This window comes from Oncorhynchus clarkii, chromosome 23 (assembly GCF_045791955.1).
Source record: "Oncorhynchus clarkii lewisi isolate Uvic-CL-2024 chromosome 23, UVic_Ocla_1.0, whole genome shotgun sequence".
NCBI lineage: Eukaryota > Metazoa > Chordata > Actinopteri > Salmoniformes > Salmonidae > Oncorhynchus > Oncorhynchus clarkii.
The window spans coordinates 45,312,247-45,334,264 of NC_092169.1; positions in this window are offsets into that span (position 1 = coordinate 45,312,247).

A 22,018-nucleotide genomic window follows, 5' to 3' on the forward strand; every position below is an offset into this window, starting at 1 on the left:
GGAGGACAAGTCTCTGCTGTAGTCTTCATACATTGGGCCTAGACCTTTCTAGACCTTTTTTTGTCATAAGATTCTGTGGTGCAACATGCAATACTAGCAATCCCAATCCCTCAGAAACATGACAGTTTCCATGAGAATAACAATATGTGACCCTTCCTCGCGTATAATGTGGTTCTTCAACATCTGTGAACTCTGACCCGTGTCACTTTCCTCAGTGGTCATCCTGGTTCTCCCATGCCTCAGTCATGCACTGGGGCATTGAGGGAATGCTGCAAGTCCAGTTCAGGGGCCTCAAGTACCCAGTTTTCATCAGCAACTTCACCCTGAATGGCATACATGTGAGTCACTAGAGCCATAGCTCTCCAGTGTGAGACGACTACACTTCCGCCATGACAGTAAATACACACATCAGAAGAGCTGAAAAGAGACGGAAGACAAGAGAAGGAAGATATAGAGACATATGGAAAGACACAAAGAGCTGACCAGAGAAGGAAGACACAGTGCATTCGGAAAGTATTCAGACCCCAAACTGAAATATCATACAGTGCCTTGCGAAAGTATTCGGCCCCCTTGAACTTTGCAACCTTTTGCCACATTTCAGGCTTCAAACATAAAGATATAAAACTGTATTTTTTTGTGAAGAATCAACAACAAGTGGGACACAATCATGAAGTGGAACAACATTTATTGGATATTTCAAACTTTTTTAACAAATCAAAAACTGAAAAATTGGGCGTGCAAAATTATTCAGCCCCTTTACTTTCAGTGCAGCAAACTCTCTCCAGAAGTTCAGTGAGGATCTCTGAATGATCCAATGTTGACCTAAATGACTAATGATGATAAATGCAATCCACCTGTGTGTAATCAAGTCTCTGTATAAATGCACCTGCACTGTGATAGTCTCAGAGGTCCGTCAAAAGCGCAGAGAGCATCATGAAGAACAAGGAACACACCAGGCAGGTCCGAGATACTGTTGTGAAGAAGTTTAAAGCCGGATTTGGATACAAAAAGATTTCCCAAGCTTTAAACATCCCAAGGAGCACTGTGCAAGCGATAATATTGAAATGGAAGGAGTATCAGACCACTGCAAATCTACCAAGACCTGGCCGTCCCTCTAAACTTTCAGCTCATACAAGGAGAAGACTGATCAGAGATGCAGCCAAGAGGCCCATGATCACTCTGGATAAACTGCAGAGATTTACAGCTGAGGTGGGAGACTCTGTCCATAGGACAACAATCAGTCGTATATTGCACAAATCTGGCCTTTATGGAAGAGTGGCAAGAAGAAAGCCATTTCTTAAAGATATCCATGAAAAGTGTCGTTTAAAGTTTGCCACAAGCCACCTGGGACACACACCAAACATGTGGAAGAAGGTGCTCTGGTCAGATGAAACCAAAATTGAACTTTTTGGCAACAATGCAAAACGTTATGTTTGGCGTAAAAGCAACACAGCTCATCACCCTGAACACACCATGCCCACTGTCAAACATGGTGGTGGCAGCATCATGGTTTGGGCCTGCTTTTCTTCAGCAGGGACAGGGAAGATGGTTAAAATTGATGGAGCCAAATACAGGACCATTCTGGAAGAAAACCTGATGGATTCTGCAAAAGACCTGAGACTGGGACGGAGATTTGTCTTCCAACAAGACAATGAAAAATGCTGTTCACAAATGCTCTCCATCCAACCTCAATGAGCTTGAGCTGTTTTGCAAGGAGGAATGGGAAAAAATTCAGTCTCTCGATGTGCAAAACTGATAGAGACATACCCCAAGCGACTTACAGCTGTAATCGCAGCAAAAGGTGGCGCTACAAAGTATTAACTTAAGGGTGTCTGAATAATTTTGCACGCCCAATTTTTCAGTTTTTGATTTGTTAAAAAAGTTGGAAATTTCCAATAAATGTCGTTCCACTTCATGATTGTGTCCCACTTGTTGTTGATTCTTCACAAAAAAATACAGTTTTATATCTTTATGTTTGAAGCCTGAAATGTGGCAAAAGGTTGCAAAGTTCAAGGGGGCCGAATACTTTCGCAAGGCACTGTATATACAGTTGAAGTCGGAAGTTTACATACACCTTAGCCAAATACATTTAAACTCAGTTTTTCACAATTCCTGACATTTAATCCTAGTAAAGATTCCCTGTCTTAGGTTAGTTAGGATCACCACTTTATTTAAAGAATGTGAAATGTCAGAATAATTGTAGAGAGAATTATTTATTTCAGCTTTTGTTTCTCTCATCACATTCCCAGTGGGTCAGAAGTTTACATAAACTCAATTAGTATTTGGTAGCATTGCCTTTAAAGTGTTTAACTTGGGTCAAACATTTTGGGTAGCCTTCCACAAGCTTCCCACAAAAAGTTGGGGAAATTGTGGCCCATTCCTCCTGACAGAGCTGGTGTAACCGAGTCAGGTTTGTGGTCCTCCTTGCTCGCACACACTTTTTCAGTTCTGCCCACACATTTTCTATAGGATTGAGGTCAGGGCTTTGTGATGGCCACTCCAATACCTTGATTTTGTTATCCTTAAGCCATTTTGCCACAATTTTGGAAGTATGCTTGGGGTCATTATCATTTTTGTTTCATCAGACCAGAGGACATTTTTCCAAAAAGCATTTGTCCCCATGTGCAGTTGCAAACCGTAGTCTGGCTTTTTTTATGGTAGTTTTGGAACAGTGGCTTCCTCCTTGCTGAGCAGCCTTTCAGGCTATGTCGATATAGGAATCGTTTTACTGTGGTTATAGATACTTTTGTACCTGCTTCCTCCAGCATCTTCACAAGGTCCTTTGTTGTTGTTCTGGGATTGATTTGCACTTTTCGCATCAAAATACGTTCATCTCTAGGAGACAGAACGTGTCTCTTTCTTGAGGGGTATGACTGCTGTGTGGTGTTTATACTTGCGTACTATTGTTTGTACAGATGAACGTGATACCTTCAGGCGTTTGGACATTGCTCCCAAGGATGAACCAGACTTGTAGAGGTCTACAATTTATTTTCTGATGTCTTGGCTGATTTCTTTTGATTTTCCCATGATGTCAAGAAAAGAGGCACTGAGTTTGAACCTAGGCCTTGAAATACATCCACAGGTACACCTCCAATTGACTCAAATGATGTCAATTAGCCTATCAGAAGCTTCTAACGCCATGACATCATTTTCTGGAATTTTCCAAGCTGTTTAAAGGCACAGTCAACTTAGTGTATATATACTTCTGACCCACTGGAATTGTGATACAGTGATTTATAAGTGAAATAATCTGTCTGTAAACAATTGTTGGAAAAATGACCTGTGTCATGCGCAAAGTAAATGTCCTAACCGACTTGACAAAACTATAGTTTGTTAACAAGAAATTTGTGGAGTGGTTGAAAAACGAGTTTTAATGACTCCAACCTAAGTGTATGTAAACTTCCGACTTCAACTGTATATCGTCTAGCAGACACTTTTATCCAAAGCAACTTAGTCATGCTTGCATTTACTTTTTACCAATAAGTGGTCCTAGGATTTGAACCCACCATCCTGGCGTTATAACAACACGCTCTACCACCCGAGGACCAACCATGAAGTATAATGATATATTTGACCTTTGTGTCTGTCCAGGTGGTGGAAGTTACCAGGTTCACATTGCTGTTGTCGTGTGTTTCATGCTGCCCTAATTTATCAAGCGGAAGTCCAGCCAGGATTGGTGAAACCGTGGTTACGGAAACTGTCTGTTGTCACATTCTTAAGACTGTAAACGAACCAATGCTCTTGTTGGAGTACTACCCTCTGCTGCTGGATGGCAGCAAAGTACTATATTGTGTGAATTAGTTTAAATTACAGACTTATTTTTATCTTGGCAAAAGATTAGAACGCCACTCTGGCAGATATCCATCAACAACTTTTGCTTGTTCCATTTTCAATCTCTTTCTCTCCTTATTTTTGTTTCTACAGCTCCTAATCTTTTTCTTAATGTAGGTTATGGTTATTAAAGCATAACAATGTGTGTGCCAGTAAAGGGTATCGTGAAAAGCTTCTGGAAGGTTTAGTAAGTCACACTCAGAAAAAGGGTTGGTGTTGAAGATGGAAAGATTATGTAAATTTTGTGCTGGTGCAAAATCCCGGTAATTCTTGGGACAAAATTTGTAAAGGATTAAATCAACTGAAGTAATAAAACAACCAGCTATTAGACAAGATGTTTCTACAGCTTCTAAAAAACAACTAAAACAAAAGGACAGATAGCCGAGCACCGCAGTAGAGGAATAAGACTGAGATACCTTACTCTTCTCTTTCAGCTTGTCTGCATAAAACTTAAACGTCTCCTGGAAAGAGAATGAGTCAAAAAGAAAGAGTTACCTGATAGCAATATAATATAGTAATATAACATATCCTTAACAAAAATATGATGCAACATGCAACAATTTCCCAAATTGTACTGAGTTACAGTTTATATAAGGAAATCAATCAATTTAAATAAATTGATTAGGTCCTAATCATGGATTTCACATGACTGGGCCTTGGAGGGCATAGGCCCACACACTTGGCGGGCAGGCCCACCTACTCATAATTAGTTTTTCCCCAGTAAAGGGCTTTATTACAGACAGAAATACTCCTCAGCACCCTCAGCACATGTTGCGTTTATAATTTGGATCAGTGTAGTAATATAATATGGTAATTTAGCAGACAGTTCATTGACATATATTCAATAGTGAAAGGGGTGTGTAACTGGTAGCAGGGAAGTCAGACGCAGGAGAGCAGAACTGGGTAATAACCAGAGCAGTTTAATTATCAAAACCAACGACATCCAGAAATACAAAATATGGGTACGAACCCGTCGCGCACCAGTCAAAAATGTGTACAAGCACTTACAACAAACAATTTCACACACAGACATGGGGGGGAACAGAGGGTTAAATACACGACAAGTAATGAGGGAAATGTAAACCAGGTGTGAAGGAAAACAAGACAAAACAAATGGAAAATGAAGGTGGATCGGCGATGGCTAGAAGACCGGTGACATCGACTGCCGAACGCCGCCCCAGCAAGGAGAGGAACCGACTTTGACGGAAGTCGTGACAAATAGTGAACAACCACAGCCAAAGTCAGTACTGTGGAGATGTATTTATTTGTTTGTGTTTGTGTGTGTGTGTGTGTGTGTGTGTGTGTGTGTGTGTGTGTGTGTGTGTGTGTGTGTGTGTGTGTGTGTGTGTGTGTGTGTGTGTGTGTACATATTGCAGGCGTAGCCAGGGCACACGGCACCCCTGGGTCTAACTCAGAATCCTCCATCCAATCACAGGCTCTCGTTTCATCTCCAAATCCCGACTAATACACAAATAAGGGATTTACACTTTACCTCCCCTCCCTCTAGTCTGCCTAATTAAGCCCTGCATTCAGGCTGAGAAGTGAGGCTTTTTTGGGAAGGTGAGTGCTTTCAGGAGATTAACGTTGCTGTACCATTGTACATTCCCATATTAACCATGTAATTAAAGTCGATAAATAGCCGTAGCTGTGTTGGCGAGAGGGGCCCTACGTGGGCCGTGCCTCAAATCTCCCCTTATCTGCTCTCTCAGGAGACTGCTTTGTACTCCTGCTAGAACATCAGTATGAGAACAGGTGAGTGGAAGAAGGCGTAGGGGTAGGGGGGCACTACCTGAGATTGGTTTGATGAAACTTTAAAGGTGATTTGAGAGCTCTGAAGGCAGGAGGAGAAGAAGGTGGGGGGGTTGATGTTTGACATCCCCTCCTCTCTCCCCTAGTGTGGCTGTACCTTTCTGACAGGTAGTGATTAATGCTTTGATCCTGTGATTTGTTCTCTCTGTATCTCTGTGGTTAGGAGGTTCAGGTCAACTCTACACCCCCCTAGGGGCCGAAGCATTGACAGAGAGCTTACTCTGTGTGTGTGTGTGTGTGTGTGTGTGTGTGTGTGTGTGTGTGTGTGTGTGTGTGTGTGTGTGTGTGTGTGTGTGTGTCTGTGTGATGTAAACAACTCAAGTGGTTTACCTAGTCAATGAGAGAGCTCCTGCAGTGCAGTGTGAATACTTTGGCTGATTGCCAATTTGAGGGTGTTGTGTTAATGTACTATAATGTCCTATGCTTCAAGTTCAGTAACTGCTGAACCACTACCTGGTAAGAGAAGCGGCAACTCGGCAGACTTCGGAGGCTCTTGGAGGAACTCGGGTAAGCGCGGATCCTCTCGGGGACTTCCAGAGTTCATCAGAGGCAAGGTGGTCTCCTTGAGTGATGGATTGGGACCACAATCAGACCTCTTCTCCCTCCTACGTTCCCGTAACCGTCCGTCGATCTGAATGGTTAAGCCGATGAGTGAGTCGAGATCCGTCGGTAGTTCCTGGGCTGAAAGCTCGTCCTTTACCCTCGCCGATAATCCGTGCAGGAATGTGTCGAACTACACTTCCGGGTTCCAGGTACCCTCCACTGCCAGCGTGCGGAACTCCAACGCTTAGTCTGCCACACTGAGGGAGCCCTGAAAGATTGTGTAACTTCCGGGCAGCCTCTCTCCAGGACACCGGAGCCTCAAAAACTTTTTGCACCTCCGCCACAATACCTCCAGACTGAGGCAGATGGTGGATTGTTGCTCCCACACTGCCGTGGCCCAGGCGAGTGCCCTCCTGGACATCAGCGTAAAGGTGTACGCTATCTTCGATCGGTCCGAGGGGAACGAAGAAGTCTGCAGCTCGGGAGAGAAAGGCCCAGCAGGTTCTGGAATCTCTATCGTAGCAGTCCGGGGGAGGTGAGCGGGGTTCCCGCGAAAACCGGGGTGACGGCGCTTCTACCAGCCGGGTTACTGAGGGGCTGGGAGTTTACTGTCGTGGTAGGCTGCCTAGTAGGCAACCAACAGAATTTCTCCCGCAAAGCGTCCAATGCTAGGTTGTGACGTTCGGCCACATCCTGGAACCCTTCCATCAGACCACGAAGCATCTCCTAGTGTCTACCAATGAGGGCTCCTTGGGAGGGGATGGCGTTGCGGAGCTGGTCCAAGTCTGCTGGGTCAGTCATGGTCAGTTTGTACTATCAGGAATCAAGGTAAGACCCAAGTGCAGACTGTGTGAAGTAACAGTGTTTATTGTAAACACAGGGGCAGGCAAACAACAGGTCAAGGAAGGCAGGAGTCGATAATCCAGAGCAGAGGCCAAGTGATAGGACAGCAGGCAGGCTCAGGGTAAGGTCAGGCAGAGGTTGGTAATCCAGAGGTGGAGCAAAGGTACAGGATGGCAGGCAGGCTCAGGGTCAGAGACAGGTAGTGGTCAGGTGGGTGGGTACAGGGTCATTGACAGGCAAAGGTCAAAAACCAGGAGGACGAGAAAAAGAGAGACGAGGGAAGTACAGTAGCTGAGACAAAGCGCTGCTAGGCTTGAACAAACACGACGAACTGGCAACAGACAGACAGAAAACACAGGTATATACAGTACACAGGGGATAATGGGGAAGATGGGCGAAACCTGGAGGGGGGTAGAGACAAGCAGGAGGACAGGTGAAACAGATCAGGGCCTGACAGTAACTACTAAATCACTACCTCTATTACCATGCAGTAACTACTAAATCACTACCTCTCTTAGCATGCAGTAACTACTAAATCACTACCTCTATTACCACGCAGTAACTACTAAATCACTACCTCTTATACCATGCAGTAACTACTAAATCACTACCTCTCTTAGCATGCAGTAACTACTAAATCACTACCTCTATTACCATGCAGTAACTTCTAAATCACTACCTCTATTACCATGCAGTAACTACTAAATCACTACCTCTCTTAGCATGCAGTAACTACTAAATCACTACCTCTCTTGCCATGCAGTAACTTATGTAGCCGAACGGAGCAGAATGGACCAGAATGGACCAGAACAGACCAGAACGGACCATAATGGAGTAGAACTGAGCAGCCCGGAGCAGAACAGAACAGAACGGAGCAGAATAGAGCAGAATTCTGAATTGAGGCTCTCGGAGCAGGCAGACTGTTGGTTCTGATTACACCCAGTGCTCCCACTGAGACACACACACTGTGGCAGACATTAGGTCACCAGTGGAAAAGATGCCAACCCCAGTTAGGCCTGGGGTGTGTGTGGCCCGGTATACTACATGTGTGTGTTGTTGTTCTGTAGCCCAGTAGACAACACCAGCCATCAGCACTTGGACAGTCTTCTGACATTGCAGTCAGGTTTGGATCTTCTTTCCAACAACCAAATTATATTCCTAGTCTATCATACTATCATACCATTGAGGTGGCAAGCAGAGCACAGTGTGTGTGTACTCACGAGTGGCTCGGTAAAGGGGACGGTCTCCTGCTTTCCTGTACAGCACAGCAAGTCTCTTCAGACACAGCTCATCAGCTTCCACTCCCCACATACACCCAGCTGTGGACGCCAGGTTGTTGTTCACAGCTGGATGTGTGTGGGGGTGTGAGATCAAAAAGAGTAGTGGGAGAGAGAAAGGAAAACCTCCAGAAAGTTGAGTAGAGTAACAGCAGAAGACAGAAAGAGGAGAAAAGTGTTATTGTACCACTGTCACCTCTGACCTCTTCTTAACCACCAGGAGAACAGTGTTAATATTACCACTGTTACCTCTGACCTCTTCTTAACCACCAGGAGAACAGTGTTAATATTACCACTGTCACCTCTAACCTCTTCTTAACCACCTGGACAACAGTGTTAATATTACCACTGTCACCTCTAACCTCTTCTTAACCACCAGGAGAACAGTGATAATGAAATAGTCATGCTCCCTATGAGGCAGGCAGAACAGATAGAACAGATAGATCAGACATATCAGCAAGCCTGAAGTACTTCAGCATGTCGCATTTTGCACGCATTGCTGGCTGAAGCAGAACCACTCATTAGTGGACATGTGTTCCTGGTCTCCTAAAACACCTCTCAGGTTCCAGCAGACGCTCTGCTCCCACTCGTCTCCCTCTCGCCTGATGCATATTTGATCTGCTAGCTAAGTTCCCCTGCTATAACCAAGTCAGGCCAGGGAGCGAAGCACCAAAATTATGTACCGAAGCCCATTATCCTGACCTCTCCACACAATGTGTGTGTACTCAACATCACTAAATTGGAGTCCGATTTGACTGAAAGATTGGAAAAATTACACCGAAAAATACGTAAGTTGACCGTTTACATTGAGTATTGTATGAGTGCATTATGTCAAATGGTGAATGCTCTAGTCTGAGCATTGCTTAACAGTGTTTTACCATGTTGTATCCCTGCCACTCATCAGGTAGGGATACAACATCGTATTCTCTGTGAAGTCAGGGAGGACTCCTCAGGGTCATGATATTGTCCACCTATAAGAGATACAGTTAGATGTATGTCACCAGGTCATAATACTACTACAGAGAGACAGATAGATGTCACCAAGTCATAATACTACTACAGAGAGACAGATAGATGTCACCAGGTCATAATACTACTACAGAGAGACAGACAGATGTCACCAGGTCATAATACTACTACAGAGAGACAGATAGATGTCACCAAGTCATAATACTACTACAGAGAGACAGATAGATGTCACCAGGTCATAATACTACTACAGAGAGACAGATAGATGTCACCAGGTCATAATACTACTACAGAGAGACAGATAGATGTCACCAGGTCATAATACTAGTACAGAGAGACAGATGTCACCAGGTCATAATACTAGTACAGAGAGACAGATAGATGTCACCAAGTCATAATACTACTACAGAGAGACAGATAGATGTCACCAAGTCATAATACTACTACAGAGAGACAGATAGATGTCACCAGGTCATAATACTACTACAGAGAGACAGATAGATGTCACCAGGTCATAATACTACTACAGAGAGACAGATAGATGTCACCAGGTCATAATACTACTACAGAGAGACAGATAGATGTCACCAGGTCATAATACTACTACAGAGAGACAGACAGATGTCACCAAGTCATAATACTACTACAGAGAGACAGATAGATGTCACCAGGTCATAATACTACTACAGAGAGACAGATAGATGTCACCAAGTCATAATACTACTACAGAGAGACAGATAGATGTCACCAAGTCATAATACTACTACAGAGAGACAGATAGATGTCACCAAGTCATAATACTACTACAGAGAGACAGATAGATGTCACCAGGTCATAATACTACTACAGAGAGACAGATAGATGTCACCAGGTCATAATACTACTACAGAGAGACAGATAGATGTCACCAAGTCATAATACTACTACAGAGAGACAGATGTCACCAGGTCATAATACTTCTACAGAGAGACAGATAGATGTCACCAAGTCATAATACTAGTACAGAGAGACAGATAGATGTCACCAAGTCATAATACTACTACAGAGAGACAGATAGATGTCACCAAGTCATAATACTACTACAGAGAGACAGATAGATGTCACCAGGTCATAATACTAGTACAGAGAGACAGATAGATGTCACCAGGTCATAATACTACTACAGAGAGACAGATAGATGTCACCAGGTCATAATACTACTACAGAGAGACAGATAGATGTCACCAAGTCATAATACTACTACAGAGAGACAGATAGATGTCACCAAGTCATAATACTAGTACAGAGAGACAGATAGATGTCACCAGGTCATAATACTACTACAGAGAGACAGATAGATGTCACCAGGTCATAATACTACTACAGAGAGACAGATAGATGTCACCAGGTCATAATACTACTACAGAGAGACAGATAGATGTCACCAAGTCATAATACTACTACAGAGAGACAGATAGATGTCACCAGGTCATAATACTACTACAGAGAGACAGATAGATGTCACCAAGTCATAATACTACTACAGAGAGACAGATAGATGTCACCAGGTCATAATACTACTACAGAGAGACAGATAGATGTCACCAAGTCATAATACTACTACAGAGAGACAGATAGATGTCACCAGGTCATAATACTACTACAGAGAGACAGATAGATGTCACCAGGTCATAATACTACTACAGAGAGACAGATGTCACCAAGTCATAATACTACTACAGAGAGACAGATAGATGTCACCAGGTCATAATACTACTACAGAGAGACAGATGTCACCAAGTCATAATACTACTACAGAGAGACAGATAGATGTCACCAAGTCATAATACTACTACAGAGAGACAGATAGATGTCACCAGGTCATAATACTACTACAGAGAGACAGATAGATGTCACCAGGTCATAATACTACTACAGAGAGACAGATAGATGTCACCAGGTCATAATACTACTACAGAGAGACAGATAGATGTCACCAGGTCATAATACTACTACAGAGAGACAGACAGATGTCACCAAGTCATAATACTACTACAGAGAGACAGATAGATGTCACCAGGTCATAATACTACTACAGAGAGACAGATAGATGTCACCAAGTCATAATACTACTACAGAGAGACAGATAGATGTCACCAAGTCATAATACTACTACAGAGAGACAGATAGATGTCACCAAGTCATAATACTACTACAGAGAGACAGATAGATGTCACCAGGTCATAATACTACTACAGAGAGACAGATAGATGTCACCAGGTCATAATACTACTACAGAGAGACAGATAGATGTCACCAAGTCATAATACTACTACAGAGAGACAGATGTCACCAGGTCATAATACTTCTACAGAGAGACAGATAGATGTCACCAAGTCATAATACTAGTACAGAGAGACAGATAGATGTCACCAAGTCATAATACTACTACAGAGAGACAGATAGATGTCACCAAGTCATAATACTACTACAGAGAGACAGATAGATGTCACCAGGTCATAATACTAGTACAGAGAGACAGATAGATGTCACCAGGTCATAATACTACTACAGATAGATGTCACCAGGTCATAATACTACTACAGAGAGACAGATAGATGTCACCAAGTCATAATACTACTACAGAGAGACAGATAGAGACAGTCATAATACTAGTACAGAGAGACAGATAGATGTCACAGGTCATAATACTACTACAGAGAGACAGATGTCACAGAGAGACATGTCACCAAGTCATAATACTACTACAGAGAGACAGATAGATGTCACCAAGTCATAATACTAGTACAGAGAGACAGATAGATGTCACCAGGTCATAATACTACTACAGAGAGACAGATAGATGTCACCAGGTCATAATACTACTACAGAGAGACAGATAGATGTCACCAGGTCATAATACTACTACAGAGAGACAGATAGATGTCACCAAGTCATAATACTACTACAGAGAGACAGATAGATGTCACCAGGTCATAATACTACTACAGAGAGACAGATAGATGTCACCAAGTCATAATACTACTACAGAGAGACAGATAGATGTCACCAGGTCATAATACTACTACAGAGAGACAGATAGATGTCACCAAGTCATACTACTACTACAGAGAGACAGATAGATGTCACCAGGTCATAATACTACTACAGAGAGACAGATAGATGTCACCAGGTCATAATACTACTACAGAGAGACAGATGTCACCAAGTCATAATACTACTACAGAGAGACAGATAGATGTCACCAGGTCATAATACTACTACAGAGAGACAGATAGATGTCACCAAGTCATAATACTACTACAGAGAGACAGATAGATGTCACCAGGTCATAATACTACTACAGAGAGACAGACAGATGTCACCAGGTCATAATACTACTACAGAGAGACAGATGTCACCAGGTCATAATACTACTACAGAGAGACAGATAGATGTCACCAAGTCATAATACTAGTACAGAGAGACAGATGTCACCAAGTCATAATACTACTACAGAGAGACAGATAGATGTCACCAGGTCATAATACTACTACAGAGAGACAGATGTCACCAAGTCATAATACTACTACAGAGAGACAGATAGATGTCACCAGGTCATAATACTACTACAGAGAGACAGACAGATGTCACCAGGTCATAATACTACTACAGAGAGACAGATGTCACCAGGTCATAATACTACTACAGAGAGACAGATAGATGTCACCAGGTCATAATACTACTACAGAGAGACAGACAGATGTCACCAGGTCATTATACTACTACAGAGAGACAGACAGATGTCACCAAGTCATAATACTACTACAGAGAGACAGATGTCACCAAGTCATAATACTACTACAGAGAGACAGATAGATGTCACCAGGTCATAATACTACTACAGAGAGACAGATAGATGTCACCAAGTCATAATACTACTACAGAGAGACAGATAGATGTCACCAGGTCATAATACTACTACAGAGAGACAGATGTCACCAGGTCATAATACTACTACAGAGAGACAGATGTCACCAGGTCATAATACTACTACAGAGAGACAGATAGATGTCACCAGGTCATAATACTACTACAGAGAGACAGATAGATGTCACCAAGTCATAATACTACTACAGAGAGACAGATAGATGTCACCAGGTCATAATACTACTACAGAGAGACAGATAGATGTCACCAGGTCATAATACTACTACAGAGAGACAGATAGATGTCACCAAGTCATAATACTACTACAGAGAGACAGATAGATGTCACCAGGTCATAATACTACTACAGAGAGACAGATAGATGTCACCAAGTCATAATACTACTACAGAGAGACAGATAGATGTCACCAGGTCATATTACTACTACAGAGAGACAGATAGATGTCACCAAGTCATAATACTACTACAGAGAGACAGATGTCACCAGGTCATAATACTACTACAGAGAGACAGATGTCACCAGGTCATAATACTACTACAGAGAGACAGAAAGATGTCACCAGGTCATAATACTACTACAGAGAGACAGATAGATGTCACCAGGTCATAATACTACTACAGAGAGACAGATAGATGTCACCAGGTCATAATACTACTACAGAGAGACAGATAGATGTCACCAGGTCATAATACTACTACAGAGAGACAGATAGATGTCACCAGGTCATAATACTACTACAGAGAGACAGATAGATGTCACCAGGTCATAATACTACTAAAGAGAGACAGATGTCACCAAGTCATAATACTACTACAGAGAGACAGATAGATGTCACCAGGTCATAATACTACTACAGAGAGACAGATAGATGTCACCAGGTCATAATACTACTACAGAGAGACAGATAGATGTCACCAAGTCATAATACTACTACAGAGAGACAGATAGATGTCACCAAGTCATAATACTACTACAGAGAGACAGATAGATGTCACCAAGTCATAATACTACTACAGAGAGACAGATAGATGTCATCAAGTCATAATACTACTACAGAGAGACAGATAGATGTCACCAGGTCATAATACTACTACAGAGAGACAGATGTCACCAGGTCATAATACTACTACAGAGAGACAGATAGATGTCACCAGGTCATAATACTACTACAGAGAGACAGATAGATGTCACCAGGTCATAATACTACTACAGAGAGACAGATAGATGTCACCAAGTCATAATACTACTACAGAGAGACAGATAGATGTCACCAAGTCATAATACTACTACAGAGAGACAGATAGATGTCACCAGGTCATAATTCTACTGCAGAGAGACAGATAGATGTCACCAAGTCATAATACTACTACAGAGAGACAGATAGATGTCACCAGGTCATAATACTACTACAGAGAGACAGATAGATGTCACCAAGTCATAATACTACTACAGAGAGACAGATAGATGTCACCAGGTCATATTACTACTACAGAGAGACAGATAGATGTCACCAAGTCATAATACTACTACAGAGAGACAGATGTCACCAGGTCATAATACTACTACAGAGAGACAGATGTCACCAGGTCATAATACTACTACAGAGAGACAGAAAGATGTCACCAGGTCATAATACTACTACAGAGAGACAGATAGATGTCACCAGGTCATAATACTACTACAGAGAGACAGATAGATGTCACCAGGTCATAATACTACTACAGAGAGACAGATAGATGTCACCAGGTCATAATACTAGTACAGAGAGACAGATAGATGTCACCAGGTCATAATACTACTACAGAGAGACAGATAGATGTCACCAGGTCATAATACTACTACAGAGAGACAGATGTCACCAAGTCATAATACTACTACAGAGAGACAGATAGATGTCACCAGGTCATAATACTACTACAGAGAGACAGATAGATGTCACCAGGTCATAATACTACTACAGAGAGACAGATAGATGTCACCAAGTCATAATACTACTACAGAGAGACAGATAGATGTCACCAAGTCATAATACTACTACAGAGAGACAGATAGATGTCACCAAGTCATAATACTACTACAGAGAGACAGATAGATGTCACCAAGTCATAATACTACTACAGAGAGACAGATAGATGTCACCAAGTCATAATACTACTACAGAGAGACAGATGTCACCAAGTCATAATACTACTACAGAGAGACAGATAGATGTCACCAAGTCATAATACTACTACAGAGAGACAGATAGATGTCACCAGGTCATAATACTACTACAGAGAGACAGATAGATGTCACCAGGTCATAATACTACTACAGAGAGACAGATAGATGTCACCAGGTCATAATACTACTACAGAGAGACAGATAGATGTCACCAGGTCATAATACTACTACAGAGAGACAGATAGATGTCACCAGGTCATAATACTAGTACAGAGAGACAGATAGATGTCACCAGGTCATAATACTACTACAGAGAGACAGATAGATGTCACCAGGTCATAATACTACTACAGAGAGACAGATGTCACCAAGTCATAATACTACTACAGAGAGACAGATAGATGTCACCAGGTCATAATACTACTACAGAGAGACAGATAGATGTCACCAGGTCATAATACTACTACAGAGAGACAGATAGATGTCACCAAGTCATAATACTACTACAGAGAGACAGATAGATGTCACCAAGTCATAATACTACTACAGAGAGACAGATAGATGTCACCAAGTCATAATACTACTACAGAGAGACAGATAGATGTCACCAAGTCATAATACTACTACAGAGAGACAGATAGATGTCACCAAGTCATAATACTACTACAGAGAGACAGATGTCACCAAGTCATAATACTACTACAGAGAGACAGATAGATGTCACCAAGTCATAATACTACTACAGAGAGACAGATAGATGTCACCAGGTCATAATACTACTACAGAGAGACAGATAGATGTCACCAAGTCATAATACTACTACAGAGAGACAGATAGATGTCACCAGTCATAATACTAGTACAGTCATAATACTACTACAGAGAGACAGATAGATGTCACCAAGTCATAATACTAGTACAGAGAGACAGATAGATGTCACCAGGTCATAATACTACTACAGAGAGACAGACAGATGTCACCAAGTCATAATACTACTACAGAGAGACAGATAGATGTCACCAGGTCATAATACTACTACAGAGAGACAGATAGATGTCACCAAGTCATAATACTACTACAGAGAGACAGATAGATGTCACCAGGTCATAATACTACTACAGAGAGACAGATAGATGTCACCAAGTCATAATACTACTACAGAGAGACAGATAGATGTCACCAGGTCATAATACTACTACAGAGAGACAGATAGATGTCACCAGGTCATAATACTACTACAGAGAGACAGATAGATGTCACCAAGTCATAATACTACTACAGAGAGACAGATGTCACCAAGTCATAATACTACTACAGAGAGACAGATAGATGTCACCAAGTCATAATACTACTACAGAGAGACAGATAGATGTCACCAGGTCATAATACTAGTACAGAGAGACAGATAGATGTCACCAGGTCATAATACTACTACAGAGAGACAGATAGATGTCACCAGGTCATAATACTACTACAGAGAGACAGATAGATGTAACCAGGTCATAATACTACTACAGAGAGATAGATAGATGTCACCAGGTCATAATACTACTACAGAGAGACAGATAGATGTCACCAGGTCATAATACTACTACAGAGAGACAGATAGATGTCACCAGGTCATAATACTACTACAGAGAGACAGATAGATGTCACCAGGTCATAATACTAGTACAGAGAGACAGATAGATGTCACCAGGTCATAATACTACTACAGAGAGACAGATAGATGTCACCAGGTCATAATACTACTACAGAGAGACAGATAGATGTCACCAAGTCATAATACTACTACAGAGAGACAGATAGATGTCACCAAGTCATAATACTACTACAGAGAGACAGATAGATGTCACCAAGTCATAATACTACTACAGAGAGACAGATGTCACCAAGTCATAATACTACTACAGAGAGACAGATAGATGTCACCAAGTCATAATACTACTACAGAGAGACAGATAGATGTCACCAGGTCATAATACTACTACAGAGAGACAGATAGATGTCACCAAGTCATAATACTACTACAGAGAGACAGATAGATGTCACCAAGTCATAATACTACTACAGAGAGACAGATAGATGTCACCAAGTCATAATACTAGTACAGAGAGACAGATAGATGTCACCAGGTCATAATACTACTACAGAGAGACAGACAGATGTCACCAAGTCATAATACTACTACAGAGAGACAGATAGATGTCACCAGGTCATAATACTACTACAGAGAGACAGATAGATGTCACCAAGTCATAATACTACTACAGAGAGACAGATAGATGTCACCAGGTCATAATACTACTACAGAGAGACAGATAGATGTCACCAAGTCATAATACTACTACAGAGAGACAGATAGATGTCACCAGGTCATTATACTACTACAGAGAGACAGATAGATGTCACCAGGTCATAATACTACTACAGAGAGACAGATAGATGTCACCAAGTCATAATACTACTACAGAGAGACAGATGTCACCAAGTCATAATACTACTACAGAGAGACAGATAGATGTCACCAAGTCATAATACTACTACAGAGAGACAGATAGATGTCACCAGGTCATAATACTAGTACAGAGAGACAGATAGATGTCACCAGGTCATAATACTACTACAGAGAGACAGATAGATGTCACCAGGTCATAATACTACTACAGAGAGACAGATAGATGTCACCAGGTCATAATACTACTACAGAGAGACAGATAGATGTCACCAGGTCATAATACTACTACAGAGAGACAGATAGATGTCACCAGGTCATAATACTACTACAGAGAGACAGATAGATGTCACCAGGTCATAATACTACTACAGAGAGACAGATAGATGTCACCAGGTCATAATACTAGTACAGAGAGACAGATAGATGTCACCAGGTCATAATACTACTACAGAGAGACAGATAGATGTCACCAGGTCATAATACTACTACAGAGAGACAGATAGATGTCACCAGGTCATAATACTACTACAGAGAGACAGATAGATGTCACCAGGTCATAATACTACTACAGAGAGACAGATAGATGTCACCAGGTCATAATACTACTACAGAGAGACAGATAGATGTCACCAGGTCATAATACTACTACAGAGAGACAGATAGATGTCACCAGGTCATAATACTACAACAGAGAGACAGATAGATGTCACCAGGTCATAATACTACTACAGAGAGACAGATAGATGTCACCAGGTCATAATACTACTACAGAGAGAGAGATAGATGTCACCAGGTCATAATACTAGTACAGAGAGACAGATGTCACCAAGTCATAATACTACTACAGAGAGACAGATAGATGTCACCAAGTCATAATACTACTACAGAGAGACAGATAGATGTCACCAGGTCATAATACTACTACAGAGAGACAGATAGATGTCACCAAGTCATAATACTACTACAGAGAGACAGATAGATGTCACCAAGTCATAATACTACTACAGAGAGACAGATAGATGTCACCAGGTCATAATACTACTACAGAGAGACAGATGTCACCAAGTCATAATACTACTACAGAGAGACAGATAGATGTCACCAGGTCATAATACTACTACAGAGAGACAGATAGATGTCACCAGGTCATAATACTACTACAGAGAGACAGATAGATGTCACCAGGTCATAATACTACTACAGAGAGACAGATAGATGTCACCAGGTCATAATACTACTACAGAGAGACAGATAGATGTCACCAAGTCATAATACTACTACAGAGAGACAGATAGATGTCACCAAGTCATAATACTACTACAGAGAGACAGATAGATGTCACCAGGTCATAATACTACTACAGAGAGACAGATAGATGTCACCAGGTCATAATACTACTACAGAGAGACAGATAGATGTCACCAAGTCATAATACTACTACAGAGAGACAGATAGATGTCACCAAGTCATAATACTACTACAGAGAGACAGATAGATGTCACCAGGTCATAATACTACTGCAGAGAGACAGATAGATGTCACCAAGTCATAATACTACTACAGAGAGACAGATAGATGTCACCAGGTCATAATACTACTACAGAGAGACAGATAGATGTCACCAAGTCATAATACTACTACAGAGAGACAGATAGATGTCACCAGGTCATATTACTACTACAGAGAGACAGATAGATGTCACCAAGTCATAATACTACTACAGAGAGACAGATGTCACCAGGTCATAATACTACTACAGAGAGACAGATGTCACCAGGTCATAATACTACTACAGAGAGACAGAAAGATGTCACCAGGTCATAATACTACTACAGAGAGACAGATAGATGTCACCAGGTCATAATACTACTACAGAGAGACAGATAGATGTCACCAGGTCATAATACTACTACAGAGAGACAGATAGATGTCACCAGGTCATAATACTAGTACAGAGAGACAGATAGATGTCACCAGGTCATAATACTACTACAGAGAGACAGATAGATGTCACCAGGTCATAATACTACTACAGAGAGACAGATAGATGTCACCAAGTCATAATACTACTACAGAGAGACAGATGTCACCAAGTCATAATACTACTACAGAGAGACAGATAGATGTCACCAAGTCATAATACTACTACAGAGAGACAGATAGATGTCACCAGGTCATAATACTAGTACAGAGAGACAGATAGATGTCACCAGGTCATAATACTACTACAGAGAGACAGATAGATGTCACCAGGTCATAATACTACTACAGAGAGACAGATAGATGTAACCAGGTCATAATACTACTACAGAGAGATAGATAGATGTCACCAGGTCATAATACTACTACAGAGAGACAGATAGATGTCACCAGGTCATAATACTACTACAGAGAGACAGATAGATGTCACCAGGTCATAATACTACTACAGAGAGACATATAGATGTCACCAGGTCATAATACTAGTACAGAGAGACAGATAGATGTCACCAGGTCATAATACTACTACAGAGAGACAGATAGATGTCACCAAGTCATAATACTACTACAGAGAGACAGATAGATGTCACCAAGTCATAATACTACTACAGAGAGACAGATAGATGTCACCAGGTCATAATACTACTACAGAGAGACAGATAGATGTCACCAAGTCATAATACTACTACAGAGAGACAGATAGATGTCACCAAGTCATAATACTACTACAGAGAGACAGATAGATGTCACCAAGTCATAATACTACTACAGAGAGACAGATGTCACCAAGTCATAATACTACTACAGAGAGACAGATAGATGTCACCAAGTCATAATACTACTACAGAGAGACAGATAGATGTCACCAGGTCATAATACTACTACAGAGAGACAGATAGATGTCACCAAGTCATAATACTACTACAGAGAGACAGATAGATGTCACCAAGTCATAATACTACTACAGAGAGACAGATAGATGTCACCAAGTCATAATACTAGTACAGAGAGACAGATAGATGTCACCAGGTCATAATACTACTACAGAGAGACAGACAGATGTCACCAAGTCATAATACTACTACAGAGAGACAGATAGATGTCACCAGGTCATAATACTACTACAGAGAGACAGATAGATGTCACCAAGTCATAATACTACTACAGAGAGACAGATAGATGTCACCAGGTCATAATACTACTACAGAGACTCAGATAGATGTCACCAAGTCATAATACTACTACAGAGAGACAGATAGATGTCACCAGGTCATTATACTACTACAGAGAGACAGATAGATGTCACCAGGTCATAATACTACTACAGAGAGACAGATAGATGTCACCAAGTCATAATACTACTACAGAGAGACAGATGTCACCAAGTCATAATACTACTACAGAGAGACAGATAGATGTCACCAAGTCATAATACTACTACAGAGAGACAGATAGATGTCACCAGGTCATAATACTAGTACAGAGAGACAGATAGATGTCACCAGGTCATAATACTACTACAGAGAGACAGATAGATGTCACCAGGTCATAATACTACTACAGAGAGACAGATAGATGTCACCAGGTCATAATACTACTACAGAGAGACAGATAGATGTCACCAGGTCATAATACTACTACAGAGAGACAGATAGATGTCACCAGGTCATAATACTACTACAGAGAGACAGATAGATGTCACCAGGTCATAATACTACTACAGAGAGACAGATAGATGTCACCAGGTCATAATACTAGTACAGAGAGACAGATAGATGTCACCAGGTCATAATACTACTACAGAGAGACAGATAGATGTCACCAGGTCATAATACTACTACAGAGAGACAGATAGATGTCACCAGGTCATAATACTACTACAGAGAGACAGATAGATGTCACCAGGTCATAATACTACTACAGAGAGACAGATAGATGTCACCAGGTCATAATACTACTACAGAGAGACAGATAGATGTCACCAGGTCATAATACTACTACAGAGAGACAGATAGATGTCACCAGGTCATAATACTACAACAGAGAGACAGATAGATGTCACCAGGTCATAATACTACTACAGAGAGACAGATAGATGTCACCAGGTCATAATACTACTACAGAGAGACAGATAGATGTCACCAGGTCATAATACTAGTACAGAGAGACAGATGTCACCAAGTCATAATACTACTACAGAGAGACAGATAGATGT